The sequence below is a fragment of the Gossypium raimondii genome, chromosome 12, assembly GCF_025698545.1.
Source record: "Gossypium raimondii isolate GPD5lz chromosome 12, ASM2569854v1, whole genome shotgun sequence".
Lineage (NCBI taxonomy): Eukaryota > Viridiplantae > Streptophyta > Magnoliopsida > Malvales > Malvaceae > Gossypium > Gossypium raimondii.
In genome coordinates this window covers 28,641,405-28,655,292 of record NC_068576.1, presented here as the reverse complement: position 1 = coordinate 28,655,292, position 13,888 = coordinate 28,641,405, and the positions used below count along the sequence as shown (strand labels likewise).

The 13,888-nt window shown below is 33.1% G+C and overlaps 2 long non-coding RNA genes across 2 annotated transcripts; both read right to left on the bottom strand.

Moving 5' to 3' along the window:
* Nucleotides 1-1,026: 1,026 nt before the first annotated feature.
* Nucleotides 1,027-2,885, bottom strand: LOC105763634 (uncharacterized). Its single transcript, XR_001124348.2, has 4 exons — nt 2,556-2,885; nt 1,721-1,800; nt 1,334-1,469; nt 1,027-1,262 (listed from the first exon to the last, which is right to left on the bottom strand). It is a non-coding gene; the product is annotated as an uncharacterized LOC105763634 (long non-coding RNA).
* A 4,876-nt stretch (nt 2,886-7,761) lies between these two features.
* LOC128035364 (uncharacterized) lies at nt 7,762-8,100 on the bottom strand. The gene is made up of 2 exons (XR_008191778.1): nt 7,885-8,100; nt 7,762-7,812 (listed from the first exon to the last, which is right to left on the bottom strand). It is a non-coding gene; the product is annotated as an uncharacterized LOC128035364 (long non-coding RNA).
* Between the last annotated feature and the right edge of the window lie 5,788 nt (nt 8,101-13,888).

Genomic DNA, 13,888 nt, shown 5'->3' with positions numbered 1-13,888 from the left:
TCTTGGCGACTTTCTTTGCAGTATTGGTGTGTTGGCTGGGTGGGTAGATTTTATCCCCACATGGTGTGTTGGTGGTACGGAGTGGTGTGTTGGCTAGATTGGGATGGGTTGTATTACTGCATTTGCACTGTTACTGTATTGGGCTAAGGCCCACACTCTGTTACTATGTTGGGCTATGGCCCACACACTACTACTGTATAGGGATCATGCCCAGACTGATTCTGCATGTTGTATGCTGATTGTTTGGTAGAGGATTACAGACTGAGTTTTCGTAAACTCACCCTCTCTTCTAATTGTGCAGGTAATCCTCTGCCATAGGCAGTCCGGTGCTGCGAGGGACTCGGAGGTGGCCACACCATCACTGCTGTTCACTTTAGCTTTTATTTTTATTCTAATTAATAAGTTGGATTTTGTTTTTGTAATAAGGCCTTTTATTTAGTTTTAAATTTTAATTTTGTTTTTACTTTCATATTTTTATATTGCTAGTTATTTGAAAACGAATTTTCAAAATAATTACTGTTTTCAAAGACACGAGCTTTAAACGTTAGAATTTTCAAAATGCTTCCGCACTTTAAATCAACTTAGTATAACAAAAAACAGTTAACAAGGCAGGCATATGAATAAGTGCTCTGTTTGATATTAATAAGAGGTTTCCAAAAATAATAAACAAGTTTGTCAACAAGCCAAATTTTTGAGAGACACTTCAATGTGACACACCAGATACGGCCATAACGTCTAGGCCGGGTTTGGGGTGTTACATAATGCATTTTCAAACATCTATTCCACATATCCTTGGATAGTACTAGGACAAACATGTACAAGCAATACGAAGAATTACAACAAAATGAACTTTCCTTGTAACCAAACCCCGAAGCACTATCGGAACCAAGACCGGAGTGGCTTTTTTATTCTCATATAAGAAACAAAGAATTCTCTCCATAGCATTGGCTTCTCTTAGAAAGTCAATCTCATATCCAATTTTGACAACACAAATGATAAATAATTAATGACATGCAGAAGAACAAAGAAATCAAAATCCGAGTGGTACGATACTCTCAATTTATATAATCTGGAAAATACATAAAAGAAGGATAGATGTGTTTTGCAAGGAACAACAGTGTGAATACAAATACCTATTTTTCCATTTCCTTAGTAATGGAAAACAGATCAAATTTGATATTAGTCTTTTGAATGTACAGTACAAACGCTTGCAAGTTACGAATGTCAATCATCATAAGATCCTGGATTCCTAAATGTTGCACCTGCCATAAATTTGAATGGTCAAAATCACATAGACATATGAGGCTTTAAAATCATCTTCAAGGGGACTTACCTTAACAACAACATCGTTCTTATCACCTCTCAATCTTGTTTGATGAACCTAATTCAGATACGAACACATGTTAAGGTATATCCACTCGGTTTTTGTAAGCATTATTCTATTTCTGGAACCTGAGAACCCTGCAAAACTATTAAAAATTATGGTAGCATTAAAACAAAAAATGTGCCATATCCTACTGTATGTTGGAAGCATAAAGCTTGTTTAATAAAAATGTTCAAACTTCAAAGATTTTATATGTTTAAATACATAAACCTATACCCTTCCCAACATATGCTCATATAAACTTACACCCTTCCCAGCAGGCTCATATAAACCTATACCCTTCCCAGCATGCTCATATAAAACTTCAATCCAAGTAAAGAAATGAAAAAGTAATACCTATGCGATCGATGCCGAACCCAGAGGATTTACATCAAAATTCTCAAAAATTTCACCCATGCTTCGACCAAACTCCTTCTCTAAAACAAGTTCAACAACATCAAATGGTATATTTACCAATAAAAGTATTTAGTACCAAAGTGAAAAGGAAAATATCAATAAGTAAAACATGATTTCAAAAGGAACATAAATAAATTTGAACATACAGGTAAAATTTAGTCTTTAATTGAGTTGAAAGAACATAAAAAGAAAATGTTGTGCAGTTTGCCAATAGCTAAGAACAGTAAAATCAACAAAAGGAGCAATCAATAAGAATCAAACAGTACAAAAAAAGTAAAAACAGACAAACCAATTTAAATTTGAACCGAAAAAACACAAAAGTAAAGACTGTAATTTGCAAAGAGCTAAGAACAACAAAATCAACAAAAGGGGCAATCAATAAGAATCAAATAGTACAGAAAAAGTAAAAACAAACAAACCCATTTTAATTGAACTGAAAAAACACAAAAGCAAAGACCGTAGTTTAAAGAACTAAGAATATCTAAATCAATCAATAAGAATTAAATAATAAAGAAACTAAAAAAAACAAAAAACAAACTCATGTTGTTTATCCCACATTACTTATTGCTTTTGTGGATCCTTCACAAAACTCACTCAAAGTTGAAACACCTATCATTTCAACAATTACCCAACAATGTAAAACTATCAAATTAACAACAAAAAGAATAATAAAAAAATAAGAAGATAAAGACGGGAACTTATAGCCCGTATAAATATCAACTGTTCGAACCCAGAATTGAAATGAACGATGCCAAGGTCTTAAATGAAGAGAAACCTTGTCTTGAATCACTTTGAAATCAAAACCAGACGCTAATGTGTTCTTCAATTGAGTTTGGATTTTTTTTCCTTGCTGAAGATTTTTCCCTTAATTGGGAAATTTCTACGATCTCGATTCCTACGAGGAAAAGATTGTAAAAATTGGTGAGGGGCAATGGTGTTTAGGGCTTTATAAATGGAAAAGGTAATGAACGTAAAGGCTGTAGTTGAAACAGCAGAAAGGATGACCATGAAAAATAAGGGTAAAAATGAAAAAAAAAAAGTAATCTCTCAGCATTCCTACCGTACTCTAAATGGCAATTTAAAGGGTGGGGCAAAGAATGCTATTTATCCTCTATTCAGTGATGAGCAGGAATAGAAAACTAAATAGCAAGGCCTGTAATACACGTTCCATTGAATCAAACAAGGGTTTGTGGTGGGGCCATAGAATTGAGTTGTAATTGCTATACCATTACATTGAACCGTTGATAGTGTTATGAAAAAGTATGAATGGTTAATTTTTAACTTTTTTTTATCGAATAAAGGTTAAAATGTTTTTTTAGAAATAATAGTAAAAAGTAAAATATTAATTAAGTTATATGATCTTTAAATAATTTAATACAATTATATGTAAATATAAAATTTAAATACTTTTAAGGAATGAAAATACGAATTATTATTCCATACATTCTAGTGGAGTAAAAATTTCTATAAGCAGATCTTGGTTGATAACACTTGTTTTTAGAGTGTATTAAAATAATAATAATAAAATAATTAAAAAAGACACTTGACATCTTCCTAGACTCGTTTGTGGAGTTTTTCTACTCTAGTGGCAGTTGGATAAAATAATTAGCCTTAATATAAATTATTTGTAAAACTAATAATATATATAAATTTTAAAAAAATTAAATATAATAAATAATATTTAAATAATCTAATATGATGATATAAAAATATAAATTAATTTAGTTTTATATATCTTTTAAATAGTTAATATAAATAAGGATATTTTAATAATTTTTACTCTCACACACAAAAGAAAAAAAAATCTAAATCTTAGCTTTTTATATATATTTTAAATAGTTAATATAAATAAGAGTACAATGACACTGCATACCTCAAACAATCTTCGGAAGGACGTAACCTTTCATCCAGAACTCTCTGTATGTTCTAACAAATACTCAACTCTAATCGGATCATCACTCACTTTTACCACGAAACTCTTCGGCTTCGTATCTTCAAAATTTATCATTAGAAATCTTGTTAATATTTTGTAGTATAGGCCTTTGAGGATGAGGGGGTGGAGGTTGTTAAGCCACAGAGTTGGTTCGCATAAATTTCGTGAACCATTAACCTATTAAACCAAAAAAGACATTTTTACTTCATTTTCAGACATTTGCAGAATCAGTAGACTACGACTTACTTCTTATTCGAAAGTCGAAACATTGTTATTTACTTCATCAGTGTCAGCACGATCAGACTTTGCCGACTCCATCAAATCTATAAAAAAAACAGGGGTTAGATCAAATCAAATTACATCACACTATCACAGGTTTATGTGGCATGTAATTTCTAGACTCCATCATGCTACGTTCAGTCCAAGAATCGACTAAACCATAGCTTTGATACCACTAAATGTAAAACCTCTAACTCGTCTTCGTCGTCAAATTAGGGTTACAAAGTATTACGGCACACATAGAATCAACTATCATCATAAAACTATTCAATTATTAATTTAAATATCAATATTCAATCCATTCATTAAATATAGCATATATACAAATTACAAGCCTTATTTTGAGCTTATGGGACCTTAAAAATAGTCTGGAAACAATTAAGGACTAATTTGAAACAAAACAAAAAAATGTAAAAATTTTGGAAACAGAGTTCACATGGCAGTGTCGCAAACCGTGTGTCCGCTCATTTGCAAATCGAAATAGGATCACACGGTTGTGTCTTCAAATCGTGTAACAACCTGTGACCATGTGGGACAAACCTACACCAAAATTAACTAGTCCACACGGTTGTGTGATAGCTCGTGTCTCAGGTCGTGTGCACCTAAAATAGCTTTCAAAATAAGGCAAACCAATTGCAATTCTTAGGTACCAAGCCAAACCAAAATCAACCATTAACATGCCTTCAAAAACACATCCAAACAAGCTTAAAAACATACCAAAACATTCAACACTACACCAATACAGGCTTTTAGCGGCGCTTTTTTAGGAGCGCCGCTAAAAGAATTTGCGACGCTTTGAGAAGCGCCGGAAAAAACGCTGCTAAAGAACACGTCGCTAACTTTAGTGGTGTTTTTAGAAAAAAACGCCGCTAAAGACCAAGACCTTTAGCGGCACTTTTCCCACAAACGCCGCTAAAGACCAAGACCTTTAGCGGCGCTTTCCCACAAACGCCGCTAAAGACCAGGACCTTTAGCGGCGCTTTTCACATAAACGCCACTAAAGACCAGGACCTTTAGCGGCGCTTTTCCCACAAACGCCGTTAAAGACCAGGACCTTTAGCGGCGCTTTTCCCACAAACGCCGCTATAGACCATGACCTTTAGCGGCGCTTCTAGCAAAAACGCCGCTAAAAACATAATCTTTAAAAAAATTATTTTAATCAAATAATATTTATTTTTATGATAAATATTATATTATGTTTTATTTTTAAGTTTGAACTTTAAATATACTTTTAAGTATAAATAAAAATATTATTTAAATTAAATTTTCTATGAAAATTTTAACTTTAAAACTAAATATAAAAATTAATGAATTTAGTTTTAGAATTTAAAATAATAAATTAATAACACAAATAAGAGATCAGTTAGCACATTAGGAAGGGAAAGAAGTAGATTGTGAGAGAATAACTTGAGTGCCCACATGACATTGGCAAAGTAAAATATATCAAGTGATTACAATTAGGATTTTCAACCTTTCACTGTCCTTAAACCTTTAGAAAGTATGATTACAGAACATACTTTAGCATTTTCCTGAATAGATGATTTTGCCAGTCTCTCTTTCTCAGCACGCTGGAATGCTGGTGGATCTGATCCTCCATCCTCCTGAAGCCTTTATGAACTGCACCAACCAGTGACAGCATGAACTTGAGCTTCAATGATAGAACAATTTCCAATGGTACAATTGTAGCGGGCAAAAGAAGATAGGAACGCCTAGTAGGTACATGGGTGCTCACCTCTTCATAACATTCATTACAAAGTCCATAGGCAAAAGGTTTTCTCTCCTTGTGCCTACATAGCACTTCATCTAAGCTGGTTTCTTTTGACCCAGTATTAGGTTGTTTTCTAGTTAGTGAACTAGTTCGAAGCTCCCTCTCCTTCTCCGTAAACTTCTCCATCTGGTCATAAGTTTAAAACAATGGAGGTATTTTCAAGAAATGAAATCAATATTTAGAAAATAAGTGCAACAGAGGAAAAGTTAACTACATGCAGAATACAACAAATTCAACATAACACTTGTTGTAATGATAAAAAATTGGCATCAAATTTTTCATAAAATTATTTAGATACTCCTTAGAGTGGACATAATCAATAAGAGTAATAGCAGTAAAGATTCAGTAAGCAAATTCTACCGTACAAAAAATAATAGCAATGACATGTGTTACAATTACGACAACAACAACATAACTTTTCTCCCATAAGATGTCAGTAATCCATATAGAATGAGTTATGCCAAGATGCTCTACTTAGTACCAAATGCAGATAGGAAGTCACATCAACATCAAAAGTGAAAAAAGTCCCAAACTATTGTAAAAATCAGTTATTGTAAACATCAGATAGGTTACAAGCGTATTTTCCTAATAGGATATTTGTACCAAAATCTCTCTTTAAACCTTTTAAATAGTGACAAAATACTACCAAAAGGCCCAAAAATAATATGCCTACTCAGGTTTTAAAAAGAAGCCAAAAGTGCCATAATTGTAATACAGACCACCATTCCAACTTAAAGAAAGGATGCGACACTTCTGTAAGATGCATGTCTAACAATGTGAAAAGGACAAGTATGATAGTGATATAGGCAAATGCAGGAAACGTCAAAGAAAACATACCAAAGATTGGTGGAGCAGATCCACTGAGTTGTAGTCCATATTGCTATGCATATATCTCGAAAGAATTCTTCCAATACGCTATCTTTACTTGAAGGTGTACTAACCATTCTGAAAAGAGCATATATGCTTCTTAAAACATGACCCTCTGGATATTGCATTAGGACATAAATGAGAAAATTAGAAACATAGCAATCCTAGAAGAAATGCATGAGGAAACAAGAATAAAGATCGATCTTGAAAGAAGAGTCATAAATCATTACAACAATAATTTGAAAAATAGTAATAAGAAAAATTAAAGGGATAACTCTTTTACATAAAATATGATATTCAACCCTCCAATTTTTGTTCCATCCAAATAAGCATATATCTCTTTTCACATATTATTAGTCTTTAGCTAATATGATGAGTGTGATGCAACATAACAGGAAAGTACTCTTTTTTGTTTCTTTTTTGGATAAGCAACATTAACCCTTATTACTTATGCAGAGTTATGCTTGGCTGGCACCTAGATGGTAATTATAAACAGAAACAATTAAAGCTGAGAATTAAATATACTTTTTTTCATATTTCATACTTTGGGTCATTTTCTCTTTTTTTAATGTGCCAAAAAAAAAAATCCAACAACATCTCATCTAAGCCCCTCAACCACCTTGACTATGCAAAGGAATTCATAGAATGAGAATCATCTCATCTAAGCCCCTCAACCACCTTCACAGGGGGTGGAGGTGCAAAGAGAGAGGTCTTACTGATCCAAGAGGAGAATAAATAACATTTAAAGCTGAATAAGAAGAAACCTTCAAATATATCATAAATTCAGCATTCATGATAATATCAAAATGAAATTTCAAAGTTAATTTAAGCTAGAATAAAAATGCTTCACATGTAATCGCTTTCTTGCTATAGAAAGAGAGGTACCAACAACCAACAATGATCTTACTTCAATAACTAAGCATTTCCTCCTGCTTTTTAGCATCCTCTATTGCAACTTTGCAACGAGTTGACATGTTTGCCATAACTACTTTCCTTGCCTCTAGTCTCTCACGCATTTCCTCAAGCTCATTCAGTTTATTCAAAGACTCATTTTTTACCTACACAGTATGTTCTTGCCCATTAATCAGTGGGCCAATTAATTAGGTCACAGAAGACAAAACTAAATTACCACTCACCAGGTCCCCTTGAAGTGTCCTATGGCTTTAACAATTCCACGTGCAATATCTAGTAAAAGTGGAAAACATGAAACAATTTAAGATCCCTATAAAATAGAAAAGTGGAAAAAAAAATACTTACATCATCTTTCGCATCCTCAGAACCATGAAATCGTGCCGTATGAAATCGAGGTTTTATGTGAAAACTAAAGATCATATAAATGGCTCTGCAGGAAAAGGAAAAAAAGAACAAAAATATAAAAGTCAGCAAACTATTAGCATACTGGAATTAGACGTGGTAAAATATTCTCTCAAAATCTCAAGTGGTAACTGCGCATCATAATAAGCAGACCTGCAAACCAAGGTCAACATTGAAACATAAACATTAGCCAGGGGCAAGAAGGGATAAAATACTAGTAAAGTTAAGCGCATGGCCTTCAACCTCTCCACGTGTGCAAGAAAGAAAAGAATCTAGATTTCTAATGAAACTACTTAGACAATTATGGCAAAATATTCAATTCCTTGATACCTACAGTCTAATTTAAAATATACTAGCACACAAAGCTAGAGGATGGGCAACCAAACTATAAATGCTTCCAACATATTTAACAACCCATATATTGTGACACAAGCAGAGGCAAAAACCGAAAATAAAAATGAAAAGAAGGATCTAATTTCAGAGACATCGCATTCCACCAAAGACTATTAGTTTGAAGCTTGTCAAACTGCATAAGCTATCAAAATTATAGTTTTAAAAATACTTAATCCAATAAGAAACTAAAAATGGCATGAACAAAGAAAGTTACCAAAATTCACATGCTTCAAGTGCCGCCTCATCATCAGTGTCCTTATTTACTTGCAACATATATTCAATTACATTCTTCATATGTAGCTGTTAAATAATGGAAAGTGACATCAGAAAAAAATACAGATTTGTAAACAGGCTTAAAAAGAGAATGACATGGAACTAAAGATGTTACAATATACTGCAATACCTACCTCTAGAACAGATGGACGAACCTCAATTAGCTGAACAAATGCTGCACAAACCTGATCATGTGGCAAGAAAAAGAAAAGGAAACATTGATCTGACAATGCACAAACTTGGAAGAAATGAGAGAGCTTTCTACAATTCATCACTAGCTTTATTAAAAAATTGGAAATGTTATACAGATGAAATCATGAAAAGAGTCGAAAATAGCCTTTTCATAGTATTCAATTACATGATATATATATTTGCACAGTCCAACATGTCAACAGTTTCATTATAGAAGAAAACGACAAGAACCATTAACACCAAAAACTAGATGACAAAGCATGTCTGATTCTAAGGCTGTATTCAATATAAATACCGAAATCAGAAAATCAGAAATGACAAGTAATTCATGTCAAGTTTTTATAGGCTTCAATAGTAAATTATAGGAAAATTAGGAAATATTTACGAGATCATTCCACATAAAAGTTGGATTATAAATACAATAAGAATACAAGAGAAAAGGAGAAACTATTCACCAATTTTCGCACTTCTGCTGCAGGTCATTAGCAAGGCCAAACAAACCATGAAGGTATTTATCCACGAGGCATATAAAGCCCGAAAGAAATTAATGTATAATATCAAGTATTACCCTAAAAGTAATGAATGGCATCCTTCACAATGAAGAATAGAAACTTTCAAACTTCAAGTTAACTTACAGAAGGCATCAACATAATATATTGGTTTATAGAACCCAAAGAAAGCTTTCTCAGAGAAGCTTACCATCTTAGCTAAGATGGAAAATAGGTGCATGATGACATACAAATGGATACGATGCAAATGAAAAGGGTAAAAAAAAAAAAGATGAACAATTTTTAATGGAGAAACCAAAGAAAGTTCTCGAAAAATAAAAACCCAAATAAATTTTCCTTTGGGGCACTTCGTCGATACAGTGACTTGAGGAAATAAAAAATCAGGAAGAAGAAGAAGAGATTTCTAGGGTGAGGGCTACCGATTTGGGGAAATTGGGGGGGAAAATAAAGGGAATTGGGGTAGGGGAGAAATAGTTTGGGAAAAATAAAATGGGGAAAAAAAGAAGAAGAGATTTCTAGGGTGAGGGGGATCGATTTTGGGAAAAAGAAGGGGGAAAAAAAGAAAGATTTTCATTTCATAATTAAAAAGGGCGCCCTTTTGCAAAAAAAATTTGTGGCGTTTGAAACAAAAATGCCACTATTGCCCTAAGCATTAGCGACGCTTCATTAAAACCGCCACTAAAGACCCGAGCATTAGCGGCGCTTTCTCAAAAGCGCTGCTAAAGACCCGATCATTAGCGGCGCTTTTCGAAAAACGCCGCTAAAGACCCGATCATTAGCGATGCTTTTTTAAAAACGCCGCTAAAACCCTGAGCATTAGCGGCACTTTTTAAAAAACACTAAAGCCTCGAAAACTAAAAAAACGACGTCGTTGGGCTTAGATTTTTTGCGGCGCTTTTTGAAAAACGCCGCTAAAAATAAGCATTAGCGGCGTTTTTAAAAAAGCGCCGCTAATACTTAATCTTTAGCGGCGTTTTTTTAAAAGTGACGCTAATGCTTGATTTTTAGCGGCGTTTTTTATCTAAACGCCACTAAAAACGCCGCTAAAAGCCTGTTTTGGTGTAGTGCAACTTAAGTGTCTAACCAATATGTCCTCATTGGCAATACATTTTATAAACCAACCAATTCACATTCAAAGACTACAAGTTCCTTCCTATTTCACATGCCAAACATACCAATTAATCCATACCTTTCACATTCATGAAGCACCAACAAAATAGCCAAATCAATAACAAGCATTTCCATATCTTGAAAACAAATTCATAAACAACATAACTCCTATTACAAGACAAGTTCATTACCAAATTTTGATTTTCACAACAACCTATAAACAACCACAATAATAACCTTGAACATATAACCGTCACACTACCATAAACATACCACTTGAAGTAAATACTTATAATATATACAAGATACTCTTATTACATGCCACATATCCCAAAAGAAAATATTTTCAAATTCTATTGAAAGATAGTTGGATAGTGTGATTTTTGAGTTGATCTAATCGCCTGATTCTATGATATCTACAAGGAAATAGAAAAAACAACACAAGTAAGCTTCAATAGAGCTTAGTAAATTCACAGATTGAAACGATAAAACTTACCATATAACCTAGAAAATCATGTAATAACATTGTTTATAAACGTTAATCCTATCAACCACAACCATTCACGAGTGAGTTTCAATTATATACATGAGTTGCACAATCTATTTAATCATACAAGATCATTCGATATCAAGTCAGAATAATATCGAAAAATAATGCAAACATTTGTATAATTCAATAACAAGTCATTTAACCATTAAAAATATGTCCGATGAACAATATAACAGATACGGATACGCGGTTATCCACCCAAAACATGCCAAAAAACTCAAACGAGCCAAACCAACCAAGAAGACGCTTGAGCATCAAGAGCCAAGCCCATAGGCTTTACATCTGCCCCCGATAACACGCTAAAATCATTGTAAATATAACATGATAGTCCACAAAAAATGTTGGACTCCAATATATTCAATGGATAGATACAAGTCAGGAATCATTGTTTTATCACAAATCAATCCCGTACAGCGCGCAATATACCCTATTGTCATGCCAATTTTATCCTATCCTATGTTCATCGGGGCTTGGTACAAGTAATCGTATAATATTTTACAAATCAATTACATTTCTTACCTTGAATTATCTTTACGATTGTAACATTATATAAATATATACGAATATTCAGCAAATCATAATTCACAAGTCAATATAATATTACAAATTATTATAATTTAGACTGTACAAACTTACCAGGGCTAAACTATAGAGATGGTAAAAATTCAAGGACTAATCAGTAACTTTCCCTTTTCCTCGATTGTTTACTGGTTCTTGATCTATAAAGTAGTTTATTTCAATTTATTAGCCTCAGCTTCATGTAGTATTCAACTTAATGCATATGTCTTCCTATTTACATTTTTTTACAATTGCCCCAAACTTTTATACCTTAATCAATTTGGTTCATATGACCAAAACAAGATTATTTTCATAATTAAAATTTATACCCATTAAACCGAATTTATAAATTGCCCCAAATTAGTCCTCACATGCTAAAATTTCATAAGAAAAACATGTCATATTTACATTATTTTAATTAAATCCTAAACTTAAAAATTATTCAAAATAATCCTATTTAACAACCAAGCTTAATAATCTACCATTAAACTTCAAAAACATATCAAAATCATCAATGGCATCTTTAAAAACATTTAAAATTTTTACAAATTAGTCCCCGGGTTAGCTAGATTAAGCTACAACGATTACAAAAACATAAAAATCACTAAAAACGAGCTTGAAACACATACCGTGCAAGGTTGAAATAAGATTGGCTGAAACTTTTGCTTCTCAACTATGGTGATTCCGTTTTTGACAAAAATAAATGGGAAAGATGATGGTGGTTTAACCTTTTCTTTTGTTTAAACTTTTATTTAACTATTCCATTACAAAATTAACCTTTTAAAATTAATCACATTTCCTTATAACTATACTCCAAAATTGTCCACTATATTTTAGCTAGGCAAATTTACCAATTAAAACCCTTAATTCATGTGTTTAATCAATTAACACAAATAAACCTATAGCGATTAACATTTGCATTTTTTACGATTTAGTCCTTTTTACTTAATTAACTATCCAATCATTAAATTTTTGGACCAAATTTCAACAAACCTATATAATCACTACGTAAATATTTAATAAAAATATTTACTGCTCGGTTGATAGAAACGGGGTCTCGATATATCATTTTCCAAAATCACTTGACTTTAGGGACCAACCACTTAAACTTAACTATTCATTCGAATAACAAAAATTATCAAATCGATATTTAATATAATACTATATTTGACTCATAAATATTAAATAATAATATTTAAAGACTCACTCGTTAGATTCATGGCCCCGAAACCACTATTTCCGACACCACTAAAAAATGGGTTGTTATAGTTTGCACCTCATGGTTCGGGGTCACTCAGAAACTTCATTCGGTAATAACCTTCCGTTAGTTCTTTTCATGTGATGCCATAACCGACCAGTTATGGTCTTATACAATATGGTATCTCCATATGACACTATAGCCCACCAGTTATGATCTTACATGATATGGTGCCATGGACTTTTCCTTTCAGAGAATCGTGTTTAAAGTCCCGACGGACTCTTTTAGGGGACTACAATACAGTGAACGGACTTCGACTCACTTAACCAACCTTCAAGCATTGACCCCATTTAAGACTTAACATATTTCCTTTTAGTTCATCTTATACATTTTAGAATCATTCATACAACCTTATTTTATTATCAGAACATCTATCACAACATTATCTTCCTATCCAACTTATCAGATATCATACAAACTACACATGTAAGACTCGTTTATTGTTCATACCACAGCATTATCTTCCTATCATACTTTCCTAACTTCATAATCGTAGTGTGACTACTTCCTATAGAAATATCTTGAATATTACTATGCAAGCAAGAGTCGGCTTAGGGACTCACCTTGTAACACCCCTAAACCCTCTCCGTCGACAGATTAGGGTCACGGACATTACTAACATATCAATCAATTAAAAAATCATAATTAAGATGTAGGCTATTTAATTTAAATCATAGTAAAAAATTAACCATACAGCCCAAAATACGAGTTTACAGGTCCCTAAAAATGATTTAAGAACTAATAGGGGCTAATTTGAAACAATTTTAGAAGTTTAGGGTGAAATATCAAAAAGCCTAGAAATAGGAGACACACGACCGTGTGGAATGCCCCAAACCGTGTGACTTTCGAAGTTGGGACACACAGTCGTGTCCCAGCCCATGTAACTTCCTAACTTAGATCACACGACCGTGTCGCAGGCCGTGTGTCAGCTTGTGTGGAAACTACACTTATGCAATTATTCTACACGTTTAGGGCACACACCTGTGTGTGACACACGACCGTGTACACCTAAATGTACCTTAAAACTCAAGTTTACTAAATTGTGATTGCTTGGGCACTAAGCAACCATTTCACAAACCATTTAACCTATTCAAAACACAATTA